Here is a 15,155-nt window from a genome sequence, read left to right as displayed (position 1 = left end):
AAAACCTGAGAAGGTTTCATGCAGGAAGTGGCCTGTCTGACAAGGAGTCGTTCTTCTTGTCTCTGTTTATTGAAGAGTGGGGATCTTAGCTGTAACGTGACACTTCCTACGGCTTTCATAGGCTCTCAGAGCCCGGGAAAAAGTTGAACGATGACGAGGCAGCCCCAGGCTGAAACACATAATCGCCTTTGCCAAGTGGCCGATAAGAGGACAAAGGAATTAGGCGCGTGCCCGATTCGACCCCGTGCTGTATTTTCTTTCGGCTGTTCACCTAATTGCAGATTCCCGGTCGGAATATTATCGCTTTTTTACGAGAAAAATGGCATAAAAATTTATTTTAAACAGCGGTTGACATGCTTCGAAGTACGGTAATGAAATATTTAGAAATCTTTTGTCACGAAATGTGCCGTGCGCGTGACCGTTATTTACCATTGGGATAGTGTCTTGAACGCACGAACAAAACGTAGCTGTTGGAACATAACTATGGATTATTTTGGACCAAACCTACATTTGTTATTGAAGTAGAAGTCCTGGGAGTGCATTCTGACGAAGAACAGGAAAGGTAATCAAACTTTTCTAATAGTAAATCTGACTTTGGTGAGTGCTAAACTTGCTGGGTGTCTAAATAGCTAGCCCTGTGATGCCGGGCTATCTACTTAGAATATTGCAAAATGTGCTTTCACCGAAAAGCTATTTTAAAATCGGACATATCGAGTGCATAGAGGAGTTCTGTATCTATAATTCTTAAAATAATTGTTATGCTTTTTGTGAACGTTTATCGTGAGTAATTTAGTAAATTGTTAGTAAATTCATCGGAAGTTTGCGGGGGATATGCTAGTTCTGAACGTCACATGCTAATGTAAAAAGCTGTTTTTTGATATAAATATGAACTTGATTGAACAAAACATGCATGTATTGTATAACATAATGTCCTAGGTGTGTCATCTGATGAAGATCATCAAAGGTTAGTGCTGCATTTAGCTGTCTTCTGGGTTTTTGTGACATTATATGCTAGCTTGAAAAATGGGTGTCTGATTATTTCTGGCTGGGTACTCTGCTGACATAATCTAATGTTTTGCTTTCGTTGTAAAGCCTTTTTGAAATCGGACAGTGTGGTTAGATTAACGAGAGTCTTGTCTTTAAATAGCTCTAAAATAGTCATATGTTTGAGAAATTGAAGTAATAGCATTTCTAAGGTATTTGAAAATCGCGCCACAGGATTCAACTGGCTGTTACGTAGGTGGGACGATTTTGTCCCGCCTGCCCTAGAGAGGTTAAACTCAGTTTTTCACAATTCCTGACATTTGATTATTTAGGTCAGTCTTAGGTCAGTTAGGATCACCACTTTATTTTAAGAATGTGAAATGTCAGAATAATAGCAGAGAGAATGATTTATTTCAGCTTTTATTTCTTTCACCACATTCCCAGTGTGACAGAAGTATTTGGTAGCATTGCCTTTAAATTGTTTAACTTGGGTCAAACGTTTCGGGTAGCCTTCCACAAGCTTCCCACAATAAGTTGGGTGAATTTTGGCCCATTCCTCCTGACAGAGCTGGTGTAACTGAGTCAGGTTTGTATAGGCCTCCTTGCACGCACACGCTTTTTCAGTTCTGCCCATACATTTTCTATAGGATTGAGGTCAGGGCTTTGTGATGGCCACTCCAATACCTTGACTTTGCTGGCCATTTTGCCACAACTTTGGAAGTATGCTTGGGGTCATTGTCCATTTGGAAGACCCATTTGCGACGAAGCTTTAACTTCCTGACTGATGTCTTGAGATGTTGCTTCAATATATCCACATAATTTTCTTTCCTCATGATGCCATCTATTTTGTGAAGTGCACCAGTCCCTCCTGCAGCAAAGCACCTCCACAACATGATGCTGCCACCCCTGTCCTTCACGGTTGGAATGGTGTTCTTCCACTTGCAAGGCTCCACCTTTTTCCTCCAAACATAACGATGGTCATTATGGCCAAACAGTTCTTTTTTTGTTTCATCAGACCAGAGGACATTTCTCCAAAAAGTCCGATCTTTATCCCCATGTGCAGTTGCAAACCATAGTCTGGCATTTTTATTGCAGTTTTGGAGCAGTGGCTTCTTCCTTGTTGAGCGGCCTTTCAGGTTATGTCGATATAGGACTTGTTTTACTGTGGATATAGATACTTTTGTACCTGTTTCCTCCAGCATCTTCACAAGGTCCTTTGCCATGACATAATTTTCGGGAAGAACTATTGGATATCAGAGCGACATCAACTTACCAGCACTCTGGCCAGGAATATGACTTTCCCGAAGCGGATCCTTTGTTCGAACCACCCAAGGCATTCAAACTGTTTCCAGAGGCTGACCCAAAACAACGTTGCCGCAGGAGAGGTAGACGGAGCAGCCTTCTAGTCAGACTTTGGAGGCGCACACACCCTCCACCGCTTCCAAGTATTTTACTCGCTAATGTCCAGTCTCTAGATAACATGGTAGACGAAATTAGGGCCAGGGTTGCTTTCCAGAGAGACATTCGGGATTGTAACATACTTTGTTTCATGGAAAAATAGCTCTCTGGGGACATGCTGTCAGAGTTTGTACAGCCACCTGGATTCTTTGTGCGTCACGCCGACAGGAATAAACATCTCTCAAGGAAGAAGAAAGGCGGGGGTGTATGTTTCATGATTAAGGACTCATGGTGTAATTGTAACAACATACAGGAACTCAAGTCCTTCTGTTCACCGGACCTAGAATTCCTCACAATCAAATGCCGCCATTATTATCTCCGAAGAGAATTCTCGTCGGTTATTGTCTCTGTGGTGTATATCCCCCCCCAAGCTGACACCACGACGGCCCGCAAGGAACTCCACTAGACTATGCAAACAGGAAACCTTATATCCGAAGGCTGCATTTATTGTAGTTGGGGATTTTAACAAAGCAAATTTGAGAACAAGGCTACCTAAATTCTATCAGCATATCAATTTTAGTACCCAGGCTGGCAAACGTTGGATCACTGCTACTCTAACTTTCACGATGCATACAGGGCCCTCCCCCGCCCTCCGTTCGGGAAATCCGACCACGACTCCATTTTGCTTCTCCCCCCATAGGCAGAAACTCAAACAGGTCGTACCCGTGACTAGGACCATTCAACGCTGGTCTGACCAATCGGAATGCTTCAAGATTGTTTTGATCACGCGGACTAGGGCGTGTTCTGGGTAGCCTCAGAGAATAATATAGATTTATACGCTGATTCAGTGAGTGAGTTTATAAGGAAGTGCATAGGAGATGTTGTTCCCACTGTGACTAGAAACCGTGGATAGATGGCGGCAGTCGAGCAAAACTGAAAGCGCAAACCACCGCATTTAACCACAGAAAGATGACCAGGAATATGGCCGAATACAAACAGTGTAGTTATTCCCTCCGCAAGGCAATCAAACAAGCGAAACGTCAGTATAGGGACAAAGTGGAGTCACAATTCAACGGCTCAGACACGAGACGTATGTGTCAGGGTCTATAGGCAATCAGACTACAAAAAGAAAACCAGCCACATTACGGACACCGACGTCTTGTTTCCAGACAAACTAAACACCTTCTTTGCCCGCTTTGAGGATTGTACAGTGCCACCGACGCGGCGTGCTACCAAGGACTGCATACCTCCCCTCCTTGTCCCTGACCGACGTGAGTAAGACATTTAAACATGTTAACCATCGCAAGGCTGCTGGCCCAGACAGCATCCCCAGCTGCGTCCTCAGAGCATGCGCAGACCAGCTGGCTGGTGTGTTTACGGACATATTCAATCTTTCCCTATCCCAGTCTGCTGTCCCCACATTCTTCAAGATGGCTGTTGTTCCTGTACCCAAGAAGGCAAAGGTAACTGAACTTAATGACTATCGCCCCATAGCACTCACTTCTGTCATCATTAAGTGTTTTGAGAGACTAGTCAAGGATCATATCACCTCCACCTTAGCTGTCACCCTAGACCCACTGCAATTTGCATAACGCCCCAATAGGTCCACAGACGATGCAATCGCCATCACACTGCACACTGTTCTATCCCATCTGGACAAGAGGAATACCTATGTGAGAATGCTGTTCATTGAATACAGCTCAGCATTCAACACCATAGTACCCTCCAAGCTCATCATCCAAGCTCATCATTAAGCTTGAGGCCCTGTGTCTCAACCCCGCCCTGTGCGATTGAGTCCTGGACTTCCTGACGGGCCGCCTCCAGGTGGTGAAGGTAGGAAAAAAACATCTCCACTTTGCTGATCCTCCACACTGGGGCCCCACAAGGATGCGTGCTCAGCCCCATCCTGTACTCCCTGTTCACCCATGACTGCATGGCCATGCACGCCTCCAACTCGATCATCAAGTTTGCAGACAACACAAGAGTAGTAGGCTTGATCACCAACAACGACGAGACAGCCTACAGGGAGGAGGTGAGGGCTCTGGGAGTGTGGTGTTAGGAAACAAACCTCTCATTCAATGTCAACAAAACAAAGCAGATGATTGTGGACTTCAGGAAACAGCAGAGGGAGCACCATCCTATCCACATCGACGGGACAGCATTGGAGAAGGTGGAAAGTTCCTCAGCGTACACATCACGGACAAACTGAAATGGTCCACCCACGCAGACAGTGTGGTGAAGAAGGCGCAACAGCGCCTCTTCAATCTCAGGAGGCTGAAGAAATGTGGCTTGTCACCTAAAACCCTCACAAAGTTCTACAGATGCACAATTGAGAGCATCCTGTTGGGCTGTATCACCGTCTGGTACGGCAACTGCACCGCCCACAACCGCAGGGCTCTCCAGAGGGTGGTGCGGTCTGCACAACGCATCACAGGGGGCAAACTACCTGCCCTCCAGGAAACTTACAGCACCCGATGTCACAGGAAGGCCAAAATGATCATCAAGGACAACAACCAACCGAGCCACTGCCTGTTCACCCCGCTACCATCCAGAAGGCAAGGTCAGTACAGGTGCATCAAAGCTGGGACCGAGAGACTGAAAAATAGCTTCTATCTCAAGGCCATCAGACTGTTAAACAGCCATCACTAACACAGAGTGGTTGCTGCCTACATAAAGACTTGAAATCATTGGCCACTCTAACAAATGGATCACTAGTCACTTTATTAATGCCACTTTAATAAGGATGTTTACATATCTTGCACTATTCATCCCAAATGTATAAACTGTATTTTATTTTTTGCCATCTATTGCATCTAGTCTATGCCGGTCGGTCATGGCCCATTCATATTTTTATTTGTACATATTCTTATTTCATTCCTTCAATTAGATTTGTGTGAATTATGTAGTTGTTGTGGAATTGCTTGTTAGATATTGCTGCACTGTCGGAAATAGAAGCACAAGCATTTCGCTACACTCGCAATAACCTGCTAACCATGTGTATGTGTCCAATAAAATTTGATTTGATTTGACATTCTATAATATTTAACTCTGCTGTGGTCAAATAATGCAACCATTACAAAAAAACGTATTAGGGCGAAATATGAATTGTGACACTTTTTGATGGGCTTCAACTACAGCACCACAGTCTTTACCCACTCAAACTTCTAGCAGGTTAGACAGGTACCGACCTTTAACCACAGTGACAAATTTAAACATTCTGTGCTCTCTGATATGAAATTCATTGAAATCAAATAATTTCAGATATAATGCAATGTGATTGATAAACAAAAGGTTATTTCACTTGCCCAGCTATCCACATCCTTGACAATCCCACACCAGAAGATTCGTGGGTTGATTTTGGCAATCATGTGCTTCACTCCCAAATGGCCAGCATGCTTCTCGGTCAGCACGGCCTCCTTCTCGTCAGTGAAAATCACCCTCCTGTGTGGCTGGGTATCCTTTCCCCGTAGGTAGATGTGATTTCCTAACAAGTTCAAAGACGAGCGTTTTCGAAAAACTCAAGTCTATGTACATTTGCACTGATTTCTCTCTGTTTCTCTCTTTCTCTATCTTTCACTCTTCACACACCTCTCTCTCACTCTCATCCTTTCTCACTTTCTTCCTCCTCCCCCCTCTCTCTCTCTGTCGGTGTCTGTCTAGCCAATATACCTAGTTAAAGGATGTTGGAATTACCATAATTGCTTACACCTATCCATTTGATTGATCAGGGTTAACTTATAGCTAGATACCAGTACCTCAATATGACAGACATATAACTAAATGCAGAGCTAGCAACATGTAGATGGTGGGTGGCGAGTGGCGGGACACAATGCAGATAGTCCGGGTAGCCGATGTGCGGGGGCACCGGTTAGTCGGGCTAATTGAGGTATTATGTACATGAATGTATATTTCAAGTGACCATGAATATATGATAAACAGAGAGTAGCAGCAGCATAAAAGACAGGTTGGGGGGAAGATGACCCAATGCAAATTGCCGGGTAGCCATTTGATTACCTGTTAAGGAATCTTATTGCTTGGGGTTAAAAGCTGTTGAGAATCCTTTTGGTCCTAGACTTGGCGCTCCGGTACTACTTGCCATGTGGTAGTAGTGAGAACAGTCTCTGACTGGGGTGGGTGGGGTCGTTTACAATTTTTAGGGCCTTCCTCTGACACCGCCTGGTGTAGAGGTCCTGGATAGCAGGCAGCTTAGCCCCAGTGATGTACTGGACCGTACGCACTATCCTCTGTAGTGCCTTGCAGTCGAAGGCCGAGCAGTTGCCGTACTAGGCAGTGATGCAACAAGTCAGGATGCTCTCGATGTTGCAGCTGTAGAACCTTTTGAGAATCTGAGGACACATGCCAAATCTTATTATTTTCCTGAGGGGGAATAGGCTTTGACGTGCCCTCTTTATGACTGTCTTGGTGTGTTTGGACCATTCTAGTTTGTTGGTGATGTGGACACTAAGGAACTTGAAGCTCTCAACCTGCTCCACTACCGCCCCGTCAATGAGAATGGGGGCGTGCTCGGTCCTCCTTTTCCTGTAGTCCACAATCATCTCCTTAGTCTTGGTTACGTTGAGGGATATGTTGTTATTCTGGCACCAGCCGGCCAGGTCTCTGACCTCCTCCCTATAGGCTGTCTCGTGATTGTCGGTAATCAGACCGACCACTGTTGTGTCGTCTGCACACTTAATGATGGTGTTGCCCTTTCCCACCTGGACAAAAGGAACACCTACGTGAGAATGCAATTCATTGACTACAGCTCAGCGTTCAACACCATAGTACCCTCAAAGCTCATCACTAAGCTAAGGATCCTGGGACTAAACACCTCCCTCTGCAATTGGATCCTGGACTTCCTGACAGGCCGCCCCCAGGTGGTGAGGGTAGGTAACAACACGTCCTCCACGCTGATCCTCAACACAGGGGCCCCTCAGGGGTGTGTGCTCAGCCTCCTCCTGTACTCGCTGTAGACCCTTGACTGCGTGACCAAGGTCAATCATCAAGTTTGCCAATGACACAACAGTAGTAGGCTTGATTACCAACAGTAAAAAGACAGCCTACAGGGAGGAGGTGAGGGCTCTGGGAGTGTTGTGCCAAGAAAAAACCTCTCACCCAAAGTCATCAAAACAAAGGAGATCATTGTGGACTTGAGGAAACAGCAGAGGGAGCACCCCGTTATCCACATCGCTGTCAGTGGAGAATGTGGAAAGCTTCAAGTTCCTTGGCGTACACATCACTGACAAACTGAAATGGTCCACCCACACAGACAGTGTGGTGAAGAATGCGTAACAGAAATGTGGCTTGTCACCTAAAACCCTCACAAACCTTTACTGATGCACAATTAAGAGCATCCTGTCGGGCAGTATCACTGCCTGCTATGGCAACTGCACCACCCACAACCACAGGGCTCTCCAGAGGGTGGTGCGGTCTGCCCAATGTATCACAGGGGGCAAACTACCTGCCCTCCAGGACACCTACATCACCCGATGTCACAGAAAGGCCAAAAAGATAATCAAGGACAGCAACCACCCTAGCCACTACATCAAAGCTGAGAGACTGAACAAAAATCTATCTCAAGGCCATCAGACTGTTAAATTGCCATCACTAGCACATTAGAGGCTGCTGCCTATATACATAGACTTGAAATCACTGGCTACTTTAATAATGTTTACATATCTTGCATTACTCATCTCATATGTACTGCTGAAGTCGGAAGTCATTAAAACTCGTTTTTCAACCACTCCATAAATTTCTTGTTAACAAACTATAATTTTGGCAAGTCGGTTAAGAAATCTACTTTGTGCATGAGACAAGTAATTTTTCCAACAATTGTTTACAGACAGATTATTTCACTTATTTCACAAGTTTACATACACTAAGTTGACTGTGCCTTTAAACCGCTTGGAAAATTATAGAAAATGATGTTATGGTTTTAGAAGCTTCTGATAGGCTAATTGACATCATTTGAGTCAATTGGAGGTGTACCTGTGGATGTATTTCAAGGCCTACCTTCAAATTCAGTTCCTCTTTGCTTGACATGGGAAAATCAAAAGAAATCAGCCAAGACCTCAGAAAAAAATGGTAGACATCCACAAGTCTGGTTCATCCTTGGGAGCATTTTCCAAACGCCTGAAGGTACCATGTTCATCTGTACAAACAATAGTACGCAAGTATAAACACCATGGGACCACGCAGCCGTCATACTGCTCAGGAAGGAGACGCATTCTCTCTCCTAGAGATGAATGTACTTTTGTGCGAAAATTGCAAATAAATCCCAGAACAACAGCAAAGCCCTTGTGAAGATGCTGGAGGAAACAGATTTAAAAGTATCCATATCCACAAAGTCTAGGTATTGGAGTGGCCATCACAAAGCCCTGACCTCAATCCTATAGAACATTTGTGGGCAGAACTGAAAAAGCGTGTGCGAGCAAGGAGGCCAACAAACATGACTCGGTTACTCCAGCACTGTCAGGAGGAATGAGCCAAAATTCACCCAACTTATTGTGGGAAGCTTGTGGAAGGCTACCCGAAACATTTGACCCAAGTTAAACAATTTAAAGGCAATGTTACCAAATACTAATTGAGTGTATGTAAACTTTTGACCCACTGGGAATGTGATGAAAGAAATAAAAGCTGAAATAAATTATTCTCTATACTATTATTCTGACATTTCGCTTTCTTAAAATAAAGTGGTGATGCTAGCTGACCTAAGACAGGGAATTGTTACTAGAATTAAATGTCAGGAATTGTGAAAACTGAGTTTAAATGTTTTTGGCTAAGGTGTATGTAAACTTCAGATTTCAGCTGTATATACTGTCTTCTACACTATTCTACTGTATCTTAGTCTATGCCACTCTGAAATTGCTCGTCCATATATTTATATACTGCTCAAAAAAATAAAGGGAACACTTAAACAACACATCCTAGATCTGAATGAAATAAATAATCTTCTTAAATACTTTCTTCTTTACATAGTTGAATGTGCTGACAACAAAATCACACAAAAATAATCAATGGAAATCCAATTTATCAACCCATGGACGTCTGGATTTGGAGTCACACTCAACTACAGGCTGATCCAACTTTGATGTAATGTCCTTAAAACAAGTCAAAATGAGGCTCAGTAGTGTGTGTGGCCTCCACGTGCCTGTATGACCTCCCTACTACACCTGGGCATGCTCCTGATGAGGTGGCGGATGGTCTCCTGAGGGATCTCCCCCCAGACCTGGACTAAAGCATCCGCCAACTCCTGGACAGTCTGTGGTGCAACGTGGCATTGGTGGATGGAGCGAGACATGATGTCCCAGATGTGCTCAATTGGATTCAGGTCTGGGGAACGGGCGGGCCAGTCCATAGCATCAATGCCTTCCTCTTGCAGGAACTGCTGACACACTCCAGCCACATGAGGTCTAGCATTGTCTTGCATTAGAAGGAACCCAGGGCCAACCGCACCAGCATATGGTCTCACAAGGGGTCTGAGGATCTCATCTCGGTACCTAATGGCAGTCAGGCTACCTCTGGCGAGCACATGGAGGGCTGTGCGGCCCCCCAAAGAAATGCCACCACACACCATGACTGACCCACTGCCAAACCGGTCATGCTGGAGGATGTTGCAGGCAGCAGAACGTTCTCCACGGCGTCTCCAGACTCTGTCACGTCTGTCACGTGCTCAGTGTGAACCTGCTTTCATCTGTGAAGAGCACAGGGCGCCAGTGGCGAATTTGCCAATCTTGGTGTTCTCTGGCAAATGCCAAACGTCCTGCACGGTGTTGGGCTGTAAGCACAACCCCCACCTGTGGACGTCGGGCCCTCATACCACCCTCATGGAGTCTGTTTATGACCGTTTGAGCAGACACATGCACATTTGTGGCCTGCTGGAGGTCATTTTGCAGGGCTCTGGCAGTGCTTCTCCTGCTCCTCCTTGCACAAAGGCGGAGGTAGCGGTCCTGCTGCTGGGTTGTTGCCCTCCTACGGCCTCCTCCACGTCTCCTGATGTACTGGCCTGTCTCCTGGTAGCACCTGCATGCTCTGGACACTACGCTGACAGACACAGCAAACCTTCTTGCCACAGCTCGCATTGATGTGCCATCCTGGATGAGCTGCACTACCTGAGCCACTTGTGTGGGTTGTAGACTCCGTCTCATGCTACCAATAGAGTGAAAGCACCGCCAGCATTCAAAAGTGACCAAAACATCAGCCAGGAAGCATAGGAACTGAGAAGTGGTCTGTGGTCCCCACCTGCATAACCACTCCTTTATTGGGGGTGTCTTGCTAATTGCCTATAATTTCCACCTGTTGTCTATTCCATTTGCACAACAGCATGTGAAATGTTTTGTCAATCAGTGTTGCTTCCTAAGTGGACAGTTTGATTTCACAGAAGTGTGATTGACTTGGAGTTACATTGTGTTGTTTAAGTGTTCCCTTTATTTTTTTGAGCAGTGTATATTCTTAATTTCATTCCTTAACTTATATTTGTGTGTATTTTGTAAATGTTGTAAAATTGTTAGATATTACTTTTTAGATATTACTGCACTGTCGGAGCTAGAAACACAAGCATTTCGCAATAACATCTGCTAAACACGAACTTTGAAAATTTCTTCATTTGCAGTCGTGAAAACCATTAAGCGCTATGATGAAACTGGCTCTCATGAGGACCACCACAGGAAAGGAAGACCCAGAGGATAAGTTCATTAGAGTTACCAGACTCAGAAATTACAGCCCAAATAACTCCTCCTTCACAGAGTTCAAGTAACAGACACATCTCAACCTCAGCTGTTCAGAGGAGATTGTGTGAATTAGGCCTTCATGGTCGAATTGCTGCAAAGAAACCACTACTAAAGGACACCAATAAGAAGAAGAGACTTGCTTGGGCCAAGAAACACGAGAAATGGACATTAGACCAGTAAAAATATATCCTTTGGTCTGATGAGTCCAAATTAGAGATTTTGGGTTCCAACTGCCGTGTCTTTGTGTGGCACAGAGTAGGTGAACGGATAATCTCTGCATGTGTGGTTCCCACCATGAAGCATGGAGAAGGTGTGATTACACTGTCAGTGATTCATTTAGAATTCAAGGCACACTTAACAAGCATGGCCACCACAGCATTCTGTAGCGATATGCCATCCCATCTGGTTTGCACTTAGTGGAACTATAAATTGTTTTTCAACAGGACAATGACCCAACACACATCCAGGCTGTGTAAGGGCTATATAATCAAGAAGGAGAGTGATGGAGTGCTGCATCAGATGACCTGGCCTTACTAATCACCCGACTTCAACCCAACTGAGGTGATGGTTTGGGATGAGTTGGACCGCAGAGTGAAGGAAAAGCAGCCAACAAGTACTCAGCATATGTGGGAAGGCAAAGGGTGGCTACTTTGAAGAATCTAAAATATAGTTTGATTTGTTTAACACTTTTTTTGGTTACTACATGATTCCATATCTGTTATTTCATAGTTTTGATGTCTTCACTATTATTCTACAATGTAGAAAATAGTAAAAAATAAAGAAAAACCCTAGGTTTAGGTGTGTTAAAACTTTTGACTGGTACTGTAGCTAAATCCTTCCAGTTATCTAATGTAAGTTAACTGCTTAATGTTACCCTGAATTGTGAATTTCTCAGCCCTCTTTGAATGTTGCGCCTCTTGTCGAGATCAGTGGTGCCTTCATAGTACTTTGTCTAGTTGGAAGATAGAAGAAAATCTTCTCAAGGTATGCCATTGAAGTGCAAGCTACATACAACAGAAAGCAACAATAACAGTTAGCTAGCTAGCTAGCATTAGCTAAATACAACTGTCTGGCTAGCTAGCTGACTAGGCAGACTGAGGTAAATAAGTACAGTAGCTAGCAATGTCAATCTAAAAACAGGTTAAATTATTTATTCTTATTTAACAATATTTTCTTATGTAAAAACCGATATATGGTAAAGAAAGAGTGTTCTCTTTCCAGTCTTTTCGGTCTTCTGAAGCAGTAGGTAGTCAGCAAGTAGTCACCGTCAAAAACGCTGTCCTTGGAGAGTGATTATGAGGTAATAATTTTGTGACAACTAAGCGAGCACTTATGAGGTGATATAGAACTAAAACTGCTAGGTAAAATAAAGCCAAGCAACCAGAATAGCAACGTATGCTTTAGTTCATTACGTAGGCCGGTCAGAATTTTGAAAATTCTAGCAACAGCCCTAGCAACGGAAGCTAGAACTCATCAAATCCCATTGTGACACAGGGAAGGACACTTTTTGGCAGGGGAACACTATTTGACATGACAGCCCCCAAAAGGCTAGGGACACTATTTGACATGACTGCATGTGTGGGGATGGATGTGGGTACGCTGACCCGCAAGCCACTGCAGCCTCTCATGATGAGTTAAGATTTTTTGTGGCCCTCACCCCCATCAAAGTTGCCCATACTTGTTCTAAATCTAACCATAACCGTAACCTTAGTGAGCAGTTGTTTATCAACAGATAGTTTGTTGATATGACCATCTGTAGAGCTTCTATCCGGACTATCCAAATAAAGTGTGACCATGCCTCCTCCTACACAGTCATTGTTAGTCTCTCAGCATGGAGTGAATTATCTGCAGTATGACAGTGTGTAAATGTAGAGTTTAGCCTAGCTGCCTCCACAGATGACTGCAGGGACTGAAAAGACAGTGACAAAGGGATAGGGAGTGAACGGAAAGGGAGAAAATGAACAGAGGGATGAAAATAGAAACTGATAGATGAGAGGGAGAGAGTAATCTCCAGTTTAAACTCCAGTAAAATGAGGTATTGTACATTCCTTTAATTAGCAGCGCAGTCCAAAGAACATTCGTTTTCTAAATATTCCTCAAATACATTTTGTGGATCCCTGCCTGGGCTGACAATGAGAGTGATTTGGGATATTGACTCCCCATGAGCTGGTTTGACTTTTGATTCTCTCTGTTTGGGAACAATTATCCCCTGCTAATCCTATTGCAGCCATGCCAAAATCTGAGAGGCCCAGATTGAGATGTGTGTCTAGCCTCACACGCCACGTGCCTCATCAGCCCATCCAGGCTGCCTGTGAATTAGTCTGGTCATTGTCTCCTGAGGGGAAACGTTATCTGAGGTAAAAGGATCTTCCCTGTTTGAGTGCCAAAGTAGTTCACCTGGGAGAGAGACAGGGGGAAACCACCGGCTGTTAAAAGCAAATAAAAAAAACTGTTTTGAGAGGGGTGTTCTGGATGGGCTTTAGGGAGCTCTGGACTGACTTGTAAGACTACACTCTGAACTTGGTGTGGGCCACAGGACTAAGGCCTAGATTCAATCAGATCAAGCATTAACCGCCGATAGCAGACACCCGCATAGCGGATGTTTTGCCGGTGTCAGGACTGCATTTGAGCCGTCAAATCAACCGAGCAGCTGCTCTTGCGATAATTTTCATGAAGCCACATCCACCCCACTCGTGTTAGAAGTTAAAAACGAGAAAGTGTAGGCTATATATAAGAATAATTCTGCTCAAATTGAAAAATCATTAAATGAAATAATGAAGATTTCTATCATCCTAATCGAGGTGTAGATTAGTTCTCACATTCCAGTGTTTGAACTTGTAAACAAGGCTGCATGGAATTTCTGTTAATGTGACTCCATGCAGCCAATGGCAATGTCCACTTTAGTTATAATGCCAGGAACAGCTTGTGGATTGACAGATTCAATGCAGTTCCACATCTGACACCCCAAACAACCGCTATGCCGGCTAAAGTGGATCTGATTGAAAAGAGCCCTATGTCTTCTTTCCGTCAATGGCCTTTGGTTTCTCTAACAATGGGCATCCACCATGGTCCTTTGTCTAGCTGAGTTTCAGTGGTCCAGGCAGGTCCAGGTGGACCCTCCTCCAGTGTAGAGCTGCAGCAGGCTGCAGCCAGAGAACATGCCTCAGAGCAAGAGGACAGGAGCAGGCAGCATGGACCTTGGCACCAGGAGAGGGAGCTTCTCTGATACGATCCTCTGTAAGTTGCAGCCCATCTGGTAAGGACTGATAGGGGAGGTGGAAAGAGACATCAGTCTGGCTCAGTGGGGGATGAGATAGGTTTCTAGACCTGGTAAACATAGTGGTTTAATGATGATGCTATTTACAGATTCACTTGGCTGTGTTTGATTGGAATTGTCCTCAATGAAAGACAGACTCTCATTAGTATCATTGGCTGATACCTGACTTTGTCCGTTGCCTATTTAACTATTTTAATATGTGAATCTATTATCAAAGCTTGAGCTTTTAGGTATTTGAGCGACTGTCAGCCACAGAGTCAAATGGAGCATGGGCTGGATGGGATCATTTGAGCAGAAGTGGTTTTATAAAGTTAGTGAAGAGCCTGTCAGAGTGATGAGGTATCTATGGGAACTGAGTGATTTGATACTATATCTTGTCTGGTAGATAATGTCCCTCTTAGCACTTTGCTGGTGGTTCTCGCACTGCTGGTATGAACTGCTAAAACCAAACCAACATATTCTGTTGGCTTTCAGTTATGGCTTTCACCACACAGCAGCAGGAGTTGGTTGGGCTTGACACGCCAGGGCAGCTTGTACACGACCCAAAGCCTGTCTGGACAAAAAGCTAACAAATCAACTCCAAAATCTCCCTAAACCAGAAATGGTGGACGGTTGGGCATGGGGCTACTGCAACAAATGACAATTCAACAACTGGATGCGAAGATCTCCTAGAGTCCCTGACTTGTATGACCGCCATCAGTGAAAGCCTATGGTAAACTGGCGATGTGAAGATGAAAGCACTGAACACCAAAAACTAACTGCACGTTGGC

The 15,155-nt window shown here is 44.5% G+C and overlaps 1 protein-coding gene across 3 annotated transcripts in view; it reads left to right on the top strand.

The window, feature by feature from the left end:
• LOC115150747 (rap1 GTPase-activating protein 1) overlaps positions 1 to 15,155 on the top strand; it is a 169,455-nt gene that overhangs the window by 110,069 nt on the left and 44,231 nt on the right. The window contains exon 1 of one of the 3 annotated variants that reach the window (XM_029694360.1): positions 14,247 to 14,345. The exons of the other annotated variants lie outside the window; for them this stretch is intronic. The gene's annotated coding sequence lies outside the window, so the exon portion shown is untranslated. Of the gene's footprint in view, positions 1 to 14,246; positions 14,346 to 15,155 lie in introns of those variants that run through there. 3 annotated transcript variants of the gene reach the window in all.

This window comes from Salmo trutta, chromosome 16 (genome assembly GCF_901001165.1).
Source record: "Salmo trutta chromosome 16, fSalTru1.1, whole genome shotgun sequence".
Taxonomy (NCBI): Eukaryota; Metazoa; Chordata; class Actinopteri; order Salmoniformes; family Salmonidae; genus Salmo; species Salmo trutta.
The sequence above is the reverse complement of the archived record's forward strand: the minus strand, read 5'-3'. Positions and strand labels throughout refer to the sequence as shown.